Consider the following 14,624-nt stretch of genomic DNA (forward strand, 5'->3'; position numbering starts at 1 on the left):
TAATAGCAAATCATCATTTTAACAGAACATATATTAAGCCTTCTCTGCTGTGCTCAAGACCATGGGGCATGAAGAGTGGAGCAGATTTAGTTCTTCCTAAACAAATCTATTCATAGAGTCTATAGTTCAGCATGCCAAAATTTAGTTTATAAAATGGAAAAAAAGGGGGGGGGGACAATATTTAAGAGGAAGCATTAAGCCATTTAACCTCTTTTAAGAAAAAGAAGGTCTTACTAAAATCATGTTCTTTACTCCATGCCAAAGATGAGTCATAATCTGTTAAACTACAAGGAAAGGAGGATTTCTTGAAAAATATACAACTCTAATTCTCTAAATTCAAATGTGTACAATTTACTTAAAGATACTCCAGTGAGCCTTACATATGGAAAAAAGCTCTCTAAGGTCCCATATCTAAATTTCAGCTGACGCATAGGCCTCCTCAGTTCTATTTGTCTTTCTTAAAATATATGTGTCTGGGGTATAGGACGGAGGTGAATAAATGACAGATAAAATAAAAGAGAGAAATAAAAAACAAATGACAAGCTTTAAAAATATAATTCTTATAATGGAGATTTTATCTTGAAAATACACCTTAAGACCTAAGTGGCTTTTTAAAAGTTTGATATACACAGATTTAAAGTACATAATTTCGTAGGTTCTGACATATGTGTATATCCCTGAAACCACCATAGCAATCAAGATGATGAACATAACTACCCTAGGTGGCCTTTCAAATCAAATAGATGTGAAATGGTTCTTGCCCTGATAGTTTTCAGGAAAAAAAATTCTTGATAGAAATTGTTTTTTAAAACAATAACAACACCAATAAAGAAATCTATACACAAGTGTCCAAATACCTTCAACAGATGAAACATTTTATCAACAGATAAAATACACATCAAGGCTTTGGATTTTTTTTTCCTTCTAATTTAAATCTAAGAGACAAGCACGTGATGTGTTATTCTATCGTAGACGAGGTCCAAATAAACAGATGTACTCTAAAAACAAAGAGATGCTTATTAATACCTTCAAATATCTAGGGAAATGAAAACAAAAGCCATAGGCACACAGATTTTTGTTTGAGAATTTAAATACACACATATCAGGAATTTTGGCCAATTCTGAAGCAAAACAATTTAGAAAGATGGTATCTACGTATTATAGCATTACATACAGACTTGCTAAATTTGGCACATCAGGCCCAGAGCATGCCTATCTCACAGGCAGGGCTGCTCCAGGCAAAACTAAGGAAGAAAGAGTGACGGCCAAAAGCCTCAGCAGTCTACACTTCTTTTCCTTACCTCTGAGTGCTGCTTCTGCTTTTCAGGAAACTCCCCTTGTTTACAGGGCCTCCATTAATAGATCAGTCTTCTCAAACCTATGGAATAATTTTTTGGCCTCAAGAACCTGAACCATATCCATGGCGTCTATATGCACACTCCATTCACAGGCGAAGTTTCTGCCTCTGACACGCTTTGCTAGTGAATGTTAAGAAATGCCTAGGATGTGGGCTCCATTCCCTTTCCTTTCCCTTCCTTGCTGAACAGTTGCAGTGGCTAGAAAGGGGACTGCACTGCCCTTAGGTGCCTACGGCACCAAGAAAGCCTCTTTTAAGGCTTTGCCCAAACTGAACAGGATAGATGGAGTCCCGTGAAGGCTAGCCAGGGCCTCCAGGAGGCAAGTCCATTTGACCAAGGGCTCAGCTTACTGGAGCGGCCTGCAGGAGACTTCCCATCAAGCTAAATCCCATACTGCCTAACAGAAGAGATTTGATTTCCATGTGGGGATATTTTGTCTCCCAAATAGGGCTGTGAATACAATTATGAACAGGTGCCATGTCTTATTAGTCTCTGATACCCCCAAGCACTTGGGACATTTATCAAATATTTATGAATAAAAATTTAAAAGTAAAAATCATTATATTATATCGTATCATGTTAATGCTGTCTATACAGCAAAAACACTTAGATATATCTAGTATCTGGGGTGGAAATGTACATTAAGGGTTTTATTTGTTTGTTTAAGGAATTACATGGTTTTGACAATCATGGAGACAAAAATTAGTTTTTAATTTTTTATTTATTCATGTGAGAGACACAGAGAGAGAGAGAGGCAGAGACACGGGCAGAGGGAGAGGCAGTCTCTCTGTGGTTAGCCTGATGAGGAACTTGATCCCAGGACCCTGGGATCATGACCTGAGCCAAAGGCAGACTCTCAACCACTGAGCCACTCAGGCGTCCCCCCAAAATTAGTTCTTTACGTACACTAGACAAAGCAAACTTAAGATTTTCTTGTTAATTGTGCAATATAGCTGAGATGACCACATTTCCATTGTGCAATTTTCAACGTTACACATTTTTTTCAGGCTCTGTCACAAAGAAAACAAAGCAAAAGGAGAAAACAACTTTAAAAGTGTAAAGAAGGACCACCTGTGTGTGGCTCAGTCAGTTAAGCATCTGCCTTCAGCTCGGGTCATGATCTCCGGGTCCTGGGATCCAGCCTTGCATAGGGCTTCCTGCTCAACGGGGAATCTGCTTGTCCCTCTCCCTCTGCCCTTACCCCCCACTCATGTGGGCCCTCTTTCCCTCTCTCTCTCTTTGAAATAAATAAGCAAATAATCAAATAAATTAAAAAATGTATAAATGTATAAAGAAAACCAAGAAGAAATTTCAAACTGTATCCACTGGTAGGTTACCCAGGGTTCAAAAATGAGGCTGATTGCAGGATTTCTGGTGGAAACATCCAGCAACATTATAGGCATTTAACACTTCAGCTCAAACTCAAATGATAATTGTCCGTTCAAATGGAGTTTTGTTTCAGGAGTTAGGATTCCTTTTATGCCAAGTTGAAGGACATAAAATCCGTATGAAGAAATCTTACTTTTTTCCAGACCATTATTACACAATGTTTAGTTATGACTACTGCATATGGTAAATAACAAGCTTTATACACACCAGAATGGACTGGAATGTAATTTCTACAAGGACAGGAATATTTGACTCTTTTCCCCAGTAAGAATAGCTGGTACACAGTAAATGTTAAATAAATATCTGTTGAATGAACTGAATAAATGAATGAATGGAAGTGAGGAAAGGGATACAGGTGTGCCTTAAAAAAAAAAAAAAAAAAGATCAAGTTTTTCTATGAGGCATAGGTTTCACAAAGTACAATTCTGGAAAAATCTCTTCCTTAACACTAAAATACAGCTTATCTAATCTTATATTTATTGAAGTTAAAAAAAAAGTAGCAATGGACTGTTTATTATCTAAATCAAAAGGAGGAGTCATTTTGTTTAATAAAACTGAAAGGTTTTCTACTATTGATGTCTGAATAATGTCAGATATTTAGGGAAACTATTAAACATTCTCTCCAAATCAATGGATGTGGGTCCTTAGGAAACTTTCTACCCAAAGGATTTTTATGTAAATCTTTTTTGTTTAAAAATACATATTCATTTTCATACCCTTTGATTTTCTGGGTGAAAAGAACCCTTAAAATCAAAACAAAAGTTAACTCAAAGGGATACATTTCATTTGAGTTGAAGCCATGGAAGACAATAAAGCTGATGGTTACTTCACCAGGAACCATTAATCATTCAACAATGGTGAACCCTGGAAAACCTCACAGTGGACATGGTCTGACATTCTGTCTGGTTTTAAGGAGTTAACGACAAAACAAAACAAAACAAAGGAGCTGCTCTTTCCGGCTAACGTGATGTTCTCAGGCCAGCCGCCCCCAACGTGGTCAGGTGGCAATGGTCACTGCTGAGACAGCTCCAGAGCTTGCCAGCACGCTGGACACAGAGCAAAAGGCGCACCAGAAAGCCTGGATGTTTGAGATGTCTCAAGGTAACATGGATGGGGAAAATGCTGTGGGTATTCCCCAATAAGAGAGGCAAACAGAAAAGCAGTAAATAATAAGCATGTCACAGTTTTGCCTTTTTAGTACCTCACATAAGCCAAGACCTGGTTGTAGGTTTACAAAATGGTCCCCTGAAATCTTGTGTTGGTAAGATGATCCGAGAGTTCATCTGTTGAGATAAGGCCAAGCAAATTTTCTATACAGAAAATGTTATATGTTGCCACAGTCTCATAAAAGCAGACTGAACTAAATGAAAACCCCTCCTCTATGCCTTACACAGAGGCAAAGGCAAAAGAGAGCTAAGGAGAAAACCTGCTGTGATAGAGGGGAAAGAAACCAATGCAAAAAGGAGATGGAGCAAATTAGAAAGATGCTGCATTAAAAGAAAGAAACTCGTGGAAACACCAAGAAAACTGAAAACAATGGTAGTACAAGGGGTAGAGGGTTGTGAAAAACAGATCAAATTTAGATAAAGGATGAACTGTCTTGATCATTTTATTTAATTGCTTAAAAGTAAACATACAGTACTATAGAGTTATACATATCACCACATAAAATTATAAACATCAATGTAGACTTTAAATTCAAAAGTGGAGAAGAAATCTGATCATTCCCCAAGTTTCTATCATTTGGAAACTTAACAATAAGGACAAAAGGACAATATATTTTTAAAAGTTGCTTTCTGCTTAGCAACCTTGCATTTGAGGATCATTGTTCCCTATACCTAATATTAAATGGAATAAATAATATTTCTCATATGTCCCACTTGTCTTAATAGGTATTACTCTGAGTACACTAGAATTTCATTTCAACTTTAAAAAGTGAGTAATGTCATGAGGTTGTGACAATGCTTCTCTAGTAACCAAGAGAGAGGAAAAGCTAAATTCAAAGAAACTTACATAATGTGCCAACTCTGGGCTTTTTACTTTTAAAGACTGCTAACTTCACTTTTAGAGACAGAAAAAAAAAAAAAAAAAAAAACTAGTTGCCTAACATACAGCCTTTCCACATGTGTCTTCACTCACCTTCCCAAATAAAAGATTAGCTATAATAAATGAAATCTTCCAAATCACTATGCATATTCTGAAATGCGCATATTTCAGTGCATTCAAGGTACAAAATAAATGAGCATAGGGAAAGCTCTTACAGCCAAGTAATCCTTTTAAATTTAAAAGTAAATAATATGATTAATTTTTCTCTTCGAATATACGTCTAATGGAATCTGATATATCTCAACATTTCTTTCCTACAAAGTATGTGCAGGTTTTACAAGCTTTAACTGAATGAAATGAGTTATCTCCTCGATACACACTTTGTTCTTCAACATCAACATCTGCTCTAACTCAGGATATACCAAAATTCGGTGGCAACATTAAAATCCCATTCAATTAAACCGGAGTTCCTTGTCTTCTTAAAAGGTAGCTTACACATTCTTGTGAACACATCAATAAGAAGTCTCTTCAAACACAAAGTTAAAAGGAAAAACGTCCTTCAGACAAAAGATCTAAAAGGTTACAATTTTTAAATAATGATAAACAAACATCCATTTCTAAATGCTAATGTTTATTTTGTGTTTGCTTGCATTTTGTCCTTCTCCAGTGCTTTTAAAAAGCACTTACAACCCCTACAAAGTCCTCTCTGAGTGAGGGCAGGGCAATGCCTTCCCTCTTCCCACTGAAAGGGTAAGAACATGGAGAGTAGAAGTGAAGCGCACCCGCTCAAGGTCACGTGCCAATCAGTAGCACTGCTCAGTCTAGAACTTCATGGACCTTACTTCTAAGTTGGTCAGTAGATAATGCACATATTATTTCCTCTCTTTTCGATCACTAACAGAGTGCACAGTTACTCGTTTTCTCAATGTTTAAAGACAGGGATAGAAATCACAAGTCCTGAAAGTTATTTCTATCCCTCTCCTCTACTTTCCAAGCAATTCTTCATCAGAAACATTGCTTTTTTAAAAGTTGGACCCATCATATACATCTGCAAAATGCTAATAAATACTTTACAAAAATGGTAAAGAGATATGAACAACAGAAACAATGTCATGCTAAAATGTGTCAAGCAAAAAATAAGTAACTTTCCATCAAACAGACCAGATGCTGAAGTGTAGTTTCTAAGTGTCCATAAGTTAACGTTTTTAAGTTTCATTTGAGATTGGCTGCTTTAAAAGTATATGGATAAAAAAGGGCAAGTTTATTAAATTAATTGTTTTAGCCAATAAAAATGCAATACATTCAGCTAAATTGGGTAACCGATGATTCAGTTAAACAAAGGATTATGTATACCACGGTGTAGTAGATAGCGCACATACTTGAAAAGTTTTAACAATGTTATGAAACACTGTACACTCCTGAGTAGATTAGTATTCAGGTTTCTTTGCTGAGGATCTCTCCTTCATGAAAGTCATTTCTTGCATTTTATAATTTCAGAGGGCACAGTAATTAAACTGCATTTTATTGACAAGTAAAACAGAATGATTCTATAAATGAAGCAGCTGGTAGGCCCCATCAATTTTGCTTATTTAAAAATATATATATTCCCCAATTGTGTAATGCCTATTAAGTGTGCAGTGAAGTTTAAAGTTTAAGTGTTTTACTTACTAATTACATATTCCTCCTTTATGATTCCTATTACACTATTTACTACAGCTATTTCAAAAGTTAATTATTTATTAAGAGTGCTCAAGAAAAAGAGTTTTAGTCTTGAGTGGAAAGAGAAATGAAGATTTGGTCCTTAAGGAAATGATGTTTGTTTTATTTTCACAGTGTGAGTATGATAAATTCTCCTTATTATTATTAATTCTGAAGCCAATAACAACATCATATCATCATTTGGGAAACTCAAAATAGAATTTGTATAATTCATATTAATTATAGGAACACCTAACTTAGCGACAGAAAGTTTGGGAGTCAGAAAGTCTCACAATAAAAAATGGACATGTCAGATAACAAAGGATAGTATTCAACATGCACTTTTCAGACTATTTTAAGTTTAATTTTCAAAATGAAAAATATGTTCTTAATGAAATGTAAGTAATACAGCAATTCCCCTTGTTTACTCTCTATTTACAAAAATAATAATTGAGAATGTAAAAATTCAATTCAGCAATATTAATAATATTCTCCACAGTTCCACAGTATCACTTAAAATGTCATTCAACTAGTCATAAACAACTTGAGAATAACAGTATTTAAAACTTATTATTTGGCATTCATTAAGCGTCTTTATGTACCCAACACTCTCCTAGGCACCAGAGATTAAATTTTGAATGAAAAACGAGTCTTACCCTCAAGGGGCTTTCTGTTTAGTATAGGAGAAAATTGTAGATAACAGCAAATGTGTGATAGGTACCATTATAATAGAGATATATACATTCTGTGATGCAGATTTAAATGAAAGAGGGACCAACTCATCTAATAACTAAATATCATGAAGACTCATATAAACTCCAGCTTAAAAGTATAAATCCAATAAAACATCATGCATATTGATAAGAATTCTGCTTATTTCATTGATGACAATATATCTTTATCTTCACCAAAAATGTACTTCTAAAAAATACAGCCATTGGTGTTTCAAAACATACACAAAACACTACAGAGAATTAAGTTCAAAAAGACCTACCAAACACTAGTCAAGATCTTTGCATATATCAACTCATTCTAAACTCACACTAAACCTATGAAGCAAATGCTACCATTATTCCCACTTTACAGATGAGGAATCTTGAGTTAACTTGACCAAGGTCACAAAGATAACAAGAGGAAATTCTGGGACTTGAACCTAAAGGGTCTGGTTCTAAAGGCCACACTTTGAAGCACTACACTAGACATCCCCTCGGCAGATGGTGATGGTGATGGGACAGCGAACACCCCATGTTCTGTGACATGCACTCTCTTATTTATCTTTATATCAACCCTTTGAAGAGAAGTCATCCTTTCCAATTGCAGGAGAAAACCAGCACGGGCCACGTTTGAAACTTGCCCAAGGTCAGGCAGCCATTAAGGGTAGGCGGCAAGATTCAAACTCAGGCAGCAGGGCTCCACTATGCTATAAAGGCCTCTCAATGATTCAGTCTCAGACTCATGAAAAAGGCCACAAGAAAAGAATTTATTAAACAATTCCAAAAGGCTTTGTATAAGTCTTCCTGAAACACTTTGCAAGGTTTGGGGGCTTATGACAAGCATTTCCTTACGATAGCATTTACATTTGAGTCAACATTACTACTTTGGGTTGATCATAAACACATTTCTGCTCTTTAAAAAGAAATCTTTCTGCAGAAACTTGGCAGATTTCAGTACAGGAACAGTCTATTCTTTAAAATTAAATTTAGTAACAACTTATTCTGGTTAGTCTGAAAGAAAAGGAGAGAATGAACTACTAAGAGGCCTTTCCTGTACTTTAATATTTCAAAACATGTTTGGTTTGGCCTAATTTGAATCTTGTGGACAACTAGACCAGAACTTGATTCAAAAAGAGTACTACCATTTTTAAATAGGCTGAATTCTCAAAAGTGACCTCAGAAGCCGATTCAAAGTAACTATTTCTCATAATTTTTACTTTTATCTCAAATTAAATATGAAAGATGCCTAAGGCAAGATTCTCATAAAGGATATAGGGGCAGCAGGTATGTGTACCTTCGAGTCACCCACAACCAAGAAACCAAATTAAATCCTACAAAATTCTGTAGCATGACATTTCTTAAGAGCAGCGAAGTATACAAAAAATGGATATCAAGAGGAAAAAAAATCCATATTTATCCTTAACACATCCCACTGTGCCTAGGGACTGAGAAAAAAAAAAATTCTGTGCAGTAATGCCTCGCTTGAATAGAAGTGAGATAGAGATGAAGTGTCAAGCTGGATTTCCATCTTACCTTGCTTTCTTCCAACAGGTTCAAAGACTTCATGGTCTTTAATACGGAATGCATATTCTTCCCCCAAAAGGGAACCCATAAAACTATTTTAAAATAAAAATACTTAAGCCGTGGCCCCTAGGCAACCTGTCTTCCCTCGCTCTATCCCCACACATTCGAATCAGAAATATCTTTTGCTTTGCCTTTATTAAATAAAAGTTGAACTGTGATTTAGAGTAAAATGCACTCATTAGGGGTTTTACACTTTTTGCAGGTCAGTGAGGTCTAGGGGATCCCATCGCTGACTATTTATCGCTCACTAAGCATCCTAAAGACAGGAAGGAAAAAAAAAAAAAAACCATGCCATTACCGCTCATTTTATAAGCGTGATAATGCCCCGATGGTGGAAGTCTGGCAATACCTAGAAATACAGCAAAGCTGGTGAATAAGGAGTCGAGGGGCGGGGGAAGAGGGAGCGAGGGAGGCAGTCGCCACCTCGAATCCACGCCGGACCAGGAACCTCCAGCCTACAACGTGATCCCTGCCCTCCCCGGAGTGGACAGGCTGCATTTTTCCAGATCCACACCGCCTCCCCCCAACCCCAACCCCAACCCCAACCCCAACCCCAACCCCAACCCCACACGGTACTCACCCTTCTGCGAGGAAGTCTGCAGCGGGTCCAGCTCCGAGACCGGCCGGGGTGGCAGCGAGGGAGGGGACGTCTGGGCTGTGGGCGGGGGGGGGGGGGTGTCGGTGCGTCACTCGAGTGCAGGACGGTGAGTTCGAGGGGTGGGAGCGGAGAGGAGCGGGGCAATCAAGTCACCGCCGGAGGAGGAGGAGGAGGAGGAGGAGGAGAGACGGGGGTGGGGGGTGGGAGGGAGGGGTGGGGGGTGCAGAGCCCCTTCCCTAAAACAAACCCACCGGCCCCTGCGACCCCCCGGCCCCGGGGAGGGAGAATAAATCGGGGGAGATAACAGACGAATAAATCTCTAAAACGACGGGAGGCGAGGAACAGACTTTAATTTAAAGGGGGCGGGGGGGAGGGACTGAGCGAGGGCTGGAGGGGAGGTGGAAGTGGCTCCGGATCTATCCCATGCCTTTGCAGTCCCCAAGCAGAGGAGGCTGGCACAGGGGAAGTTGCAGCGGCTCCCGAGGAGAGGGAGGAGGAGGACGGGGAGGAGGAGGAGGAGGAGGAGGAGGTTACACCGTAACAAGTACAGACAGACAGCCATGGATCGCAGGGGCGCCGCGAGCAGGGGCGGCCGCGGCGGGGCGAGCGGCGGCGGCGGCGGCACCCCCTGCTCGGCTCGCTCAAGACATTTAATTGGATTGATGGGTTGTGCAGTGACTCACAGACTTTACAGAGTCGTACAGCAGTCCCCGCCCAGCTGGACAGGGGAGCTGCGGCGGGGCCGGGCGGGGAAAGGGGCCGAGGCAGCGCCGGCAGGGGAGGGGGCGACCGGGAGGGCGAGGCGCTGGGGGGGCGGGCAGCGCAGCGCAGCGAGTGGCCAATGGCGAGCCCCGCCGCTCCGACGGGCGTGGGCGTCGGCCAATCACGGCGCGGCTCCATAGGCGGCTGGCTTCGCCCCTGGCCCAATGAGTCTTCTAAGGACACTGCCGCGAGCGGGGCGGGGGAAGCAGGGGTGGGGGGTGGGGAGCGGTGGGTGGACGTTGAGGTGGGGGGTGGAGGGAGATGAGGCGCCGGGGCCCGGCGGAGTCACTGGGCCCTGCTAGCGCCCGGAGTGCGCCGTCCGCCAATCGGGAGGCTGCGCGGGGGTGATGGACGCAGGCGTGCGGCCAATGAGGAGGGAGGAGGTGCCGCCCCGAGCCCGAGGGGAAGGAGTGGGCGGGCCAACGCCTTCCCCTGCCTCCCGCCCGCCCGCCCGCCCGGCTCGGGTCAGTCACGCAAATAACAGCGTGAGGGCTGGGGCCGCGCGGGGGAAGGAGGGGAGGGGAAGGGAGGGGAGGGGGGCGGCGGAGGGGCCGCGCTGCTGGCGGCGTGACAGCCGCAGGCGCTGGCGGTGCTGCGGGCCCCGCACCGGCTGGAGGAGGCGGCGGCGGGGGCTGGCTCCGCGCTCGGCTCGCAGGCGGCCGCTGCTACCGCTGCTGCTGCTGCCGCGGGGCGCCCCTGCGGCCAAACCCCACTCCCCACGGGCGACCGAATTAGGAGTGGATCGGATCCAAACTTTGCCCCGGGTCCCCGCAGTGCCCACACCGAGAGGCAACTCCTGTGACGTCCTGCGGGGCGGGGCTCGGGCATCTGGGGAAGCTGGAAGCCCGGGAGCCGGGGCTTGGCAAGGGCATGAGCCTCCGTTGCTTGCAGGTCTTCTGGGGAAGTCGGGGCAGGGCGTGGACAGGTTGAAACAGCTCCCGGACACATACCATTTCTTTACCGAGCTCCCGGAAAAGGCACTTTGCTAACCCGGCAGGAGCGAAGCCATATGGGCTTTGCTTTTTTTTTTTTTTTTAAATAACGTGTGTGCGCCTCGGCCTCCCTCCCGCTGGTGTGCCCACCCTCCACCTGGTACCCCGAGGGCAGTGCTGGGCAGCGAGCGTCCTCTCACTGCTCGTTCCCAGCAGCTCTGGCTTTTTCTCCATTTCCTGCCTGCGGTCCAGTGATCATCTTACAGACCTTAACACTCTCCACGCGCTTCTACTTAGAAGTCACTTTAATTACCCATCTGACTAGAGATGCTCACAAAAGCGAAGGCAGTGGCAAAAACCCACTTTCTTTCCCACAAGGTGCCTTTCCGCGCGTTACTTGAAACTTAACAATTGCTTCCTCCCAGGAAACCAAGGAAAAGACAAATTATATACTGCGTGCCTGCAAGAAGATTTTCAACTCCCCTTAGAATGCCTGCTATTCATTTTTCATGGACAAGTCAACTGGAGAGACCTAAGGGTTGACTTGAGGTCTTTTTTTTTTTTTTCTTTTAAGATTTTTATTTATTTATTTGCAGAGAGAGGGCGAGCAGGGAGAGTGGCAGGCAGAGGGGGAAGCAGGCTCCCCACTGAGCAGAGAGCCTGAAGTGGGGCTCCATCCCAGACTCTGGCATCAAGAGCTGCGTGAAAGGCAGTTGCTTAACCAACTGAGACACTCAGGTGCCCCTGATTTAGGGTCTTGAAGTGATCGAGATTTTTTTTTTCATGATTATGAGATTAAAACCTACAGTGGTCTGAAATTCAGAGGACAGATAATAAGCTTAGCACAACAGCTTACTCTAGCCATATTGAGACTTTCCTAGATTATTGTCATTTTAAAGTACTGATCCTTCCCCTGAGCCCTAACTGTGGGCTGACTCTGAACTTTAGCCCTACTCGGTGGTATCAACCTGTAGTCTTGAGTCCTGGTGAACTTGTTATCTTAGATACTGTATTAGTAACACAAAAGAAGATTTTGAATCTGGACATACACTAGGATCTTTCAGAAGATCTCCAAATAGCCAGGTTTAGCATCCTGTGGCAGAAAATGCCCCCAACAAGGGGAAACCCTTATTGGCATGCTTTTAATCTCTACCATGTGTCATTTTCTAATTCTGTGCCCTCTCAATTCCAGTATTTCTTAAATGGTTGTCGAAGGCCCACCCAGATTCCTAGGCCTGTGTTCAGATCTATTGAATCATCATTTCCGTAGGCAGGACCTGGGCATCTGCTTTTGTAACAAATACCCCAGGTGACTTGAATAAATATTAAAATCAGCATTTGATTTGAGAATCCCTATTTATTCCTTCCTTTTGAAAATTTGAGCACCCGTATTATTTTTCTTCTTTCTTATTTTCCTTTCTCACGCAGAACCTATTTCCTTTTTCCTGTATATTTCCAAGCTCTTATTTTGATGATCACTTCCCTTTCTACATTTCTTGCACACAAGTCTATGTTATACAACTGGCAGGGTAATCCCCCAAAAAAGAGATTGAAACTGGCAAATTGTCTTTCATAAATATCATAGGCATACCTTATAACTATGACACTTAAAGCTACAGGGAAGTCATAATTTTATAAGCTTAAAAATATCACTGTAGTCGATATTATATATGAACCTCCGATATGTAGAGACTTAGTAGTTTATAGTTTCAAAGTGCACAGATATAGAATTTTTCATATGTAGGGGTCACATTTCAAAACTCAAATTTGACCATGCAAAAAACATATTTATATTGTTATCATAATTTTTCTAACCAGTGGAATGAAACTAATGATATACCAAGAAGTGTGATGATTACCAAAAAAGGAATATATGAGATTTTTGTTGCCTCAGACCTAGCTGAGAGGCTCCAAAGTACACACATGCAACAGTTAAATAGGAATCTGAGAAAAAGTCTAGGAAGGCTTTAAGTGTGTTTAATCACAGATGAGGATTTAGTTAATTTTTTATCTAGTTTTCCTTTTGCTTACTTATGTTACTCTGTTATGATTTAGAGCCATATGTTTTAAAATCTAAAATAAAAAGTATACAAGCAGTATGCGATTATCAACTATTTGCTTTTACTGCTATTTAGATATTTATATGATTGTAGCTGACCTCAATTAGATTATAAGCTAGTTATAAATTAGTTTGAATATATACTACCCACATGGATCAGGAAGTAAAAGCACATCCTTTATTGAGAATAAAGAATAGGTCTCATAGAATTCCCACAGATAGAGACTAGACAAGCATGAGCTCACAATCCAAATTACAAAACAAATGAAGTAAAAAAGCCATCGTGATTGAAAGGAAACAGAAACAGAGAAAAAGGAAACTAGCAGAATTAGATTCTAAATGCAAAAAAGGACAGTTTAAGAAAAATACTGGCCCATTTCACTTATGAATGTAAATGCAAAAATTCTAAATAGAATATTAACTCACCAAATCCAACATGCCTACTCCAGTGAACTCAGAAAAACCTTGAGCCTCATTTTCCTATCTTTATACATCTCTCTAGCTTCCTATCCAGCCATTTATCATAAATATAATAGATCAAGTAGGGTTTATTCCAGAAACTCAAGCATGATTTAGTATCAGAAAACCTATGGTAATTCATCTCAAAAAGACTAAGAGAGAAAAAGCATTTGAGAAAGCGTATCACTTCTTAATAATAAGAACTTTGAGAAAATTAGGAATAGGAAGAAATTGAACTTTTTGAAGGACCAAAACGTACAACAAACTATTAATAGATTTTATTTGAAACACATTCCATTTAAGTATGGGATGAAGATAAGGTTGCCATTGCTGTTTAGCATGATACTAAAAGTCCTGGCTAACAGGATAAGATTTGTAAAAGGAAGAAGAAATTAAATCGAAGAATACAAAGGAAAGAGATAAAACTGGAATTGTTTGTAGTAACTTGATCAACCATATAAAACATCCAATAGAAACAAGCTATTAGAAATAATCAGAGAAATCGGCGAGGTGACAGAGATGCGTTTCTCCCTTTCTTCCATAGTACTATACTTTTTTTTTAACATGACACAAGGCCAGCCAGAACACAGACAGCATTTGCCAGCATCCCTTATAGCTAAGTATTTCCATTTTCCAGGCAATAGGTTAAAAGTGGCATTGGAACGTAAGTCCTAGAAAGGAGAAGATATGCCTCGTCCTTTTTCTATTATCTGAAATGAAGACATGGCTTGGAGCTTTAGCAGTTATCTTAGAGCATGAACTGACTTGGGTATGGAAGCCACACACAGTGGAGCAGCAAGACAGAAGGCATCTCCTTTACCAGCACCGGCCTTAGAATATCTACCTTGAGTCTTCTTGAACTTCCTGAATAAACCTCTATCTAATTCATGCTACCGTTATTTTAGCTTATGCGTTTATGTGTGTTGAATGTTGCCTATAGCCAAACCCCATCTAACTGATACAGCAAGATCCGCAAACACAAAATCAATTCATGAAAACCAGAAGTACTCCTACACAGTAGCACTA

General features: G+C 40.9%; 1 protein-coding gene across 1 annotated transcript in view; it reads right to left on the reverse strand.

Annotated features, from left to right (window-relative positions):
* Nucleotides 1-10,098, reverse strand: part of SERTAD2 (SERTA domain containing 2) — a 114,297-nt gene extending 104,199 nt beyond the window's left edge. Inside the window, exon 1 of the mRNA XM_072743116.1 lies at nt 9,369-10,098. The gene's annotated coding sequence lies outside the window, so the exon portion shown is untranslated. The remainder of the gene's footprint in view (nt 1-9,368) is intronic.
* Between the last annotated feature and the right edge of the window lie 4,526 nt (nt 10,099-14,624).

The sequence above is a fragment of the Vulpes vulpes genome, chromosome 16 (assembly GCF_048418805.1).
Source record: "Vulpes vulpes isolate BD-2025 chromosome 16, VulVul3, whole genome shotgun sequence".
NCBI classification, from domain to species: domain Eukaryota; kingdom Metazoa; phylum Chordata; class Mammalia; order Carnivora; family Canidae; genus Vulpes; species Vulpes vulpes.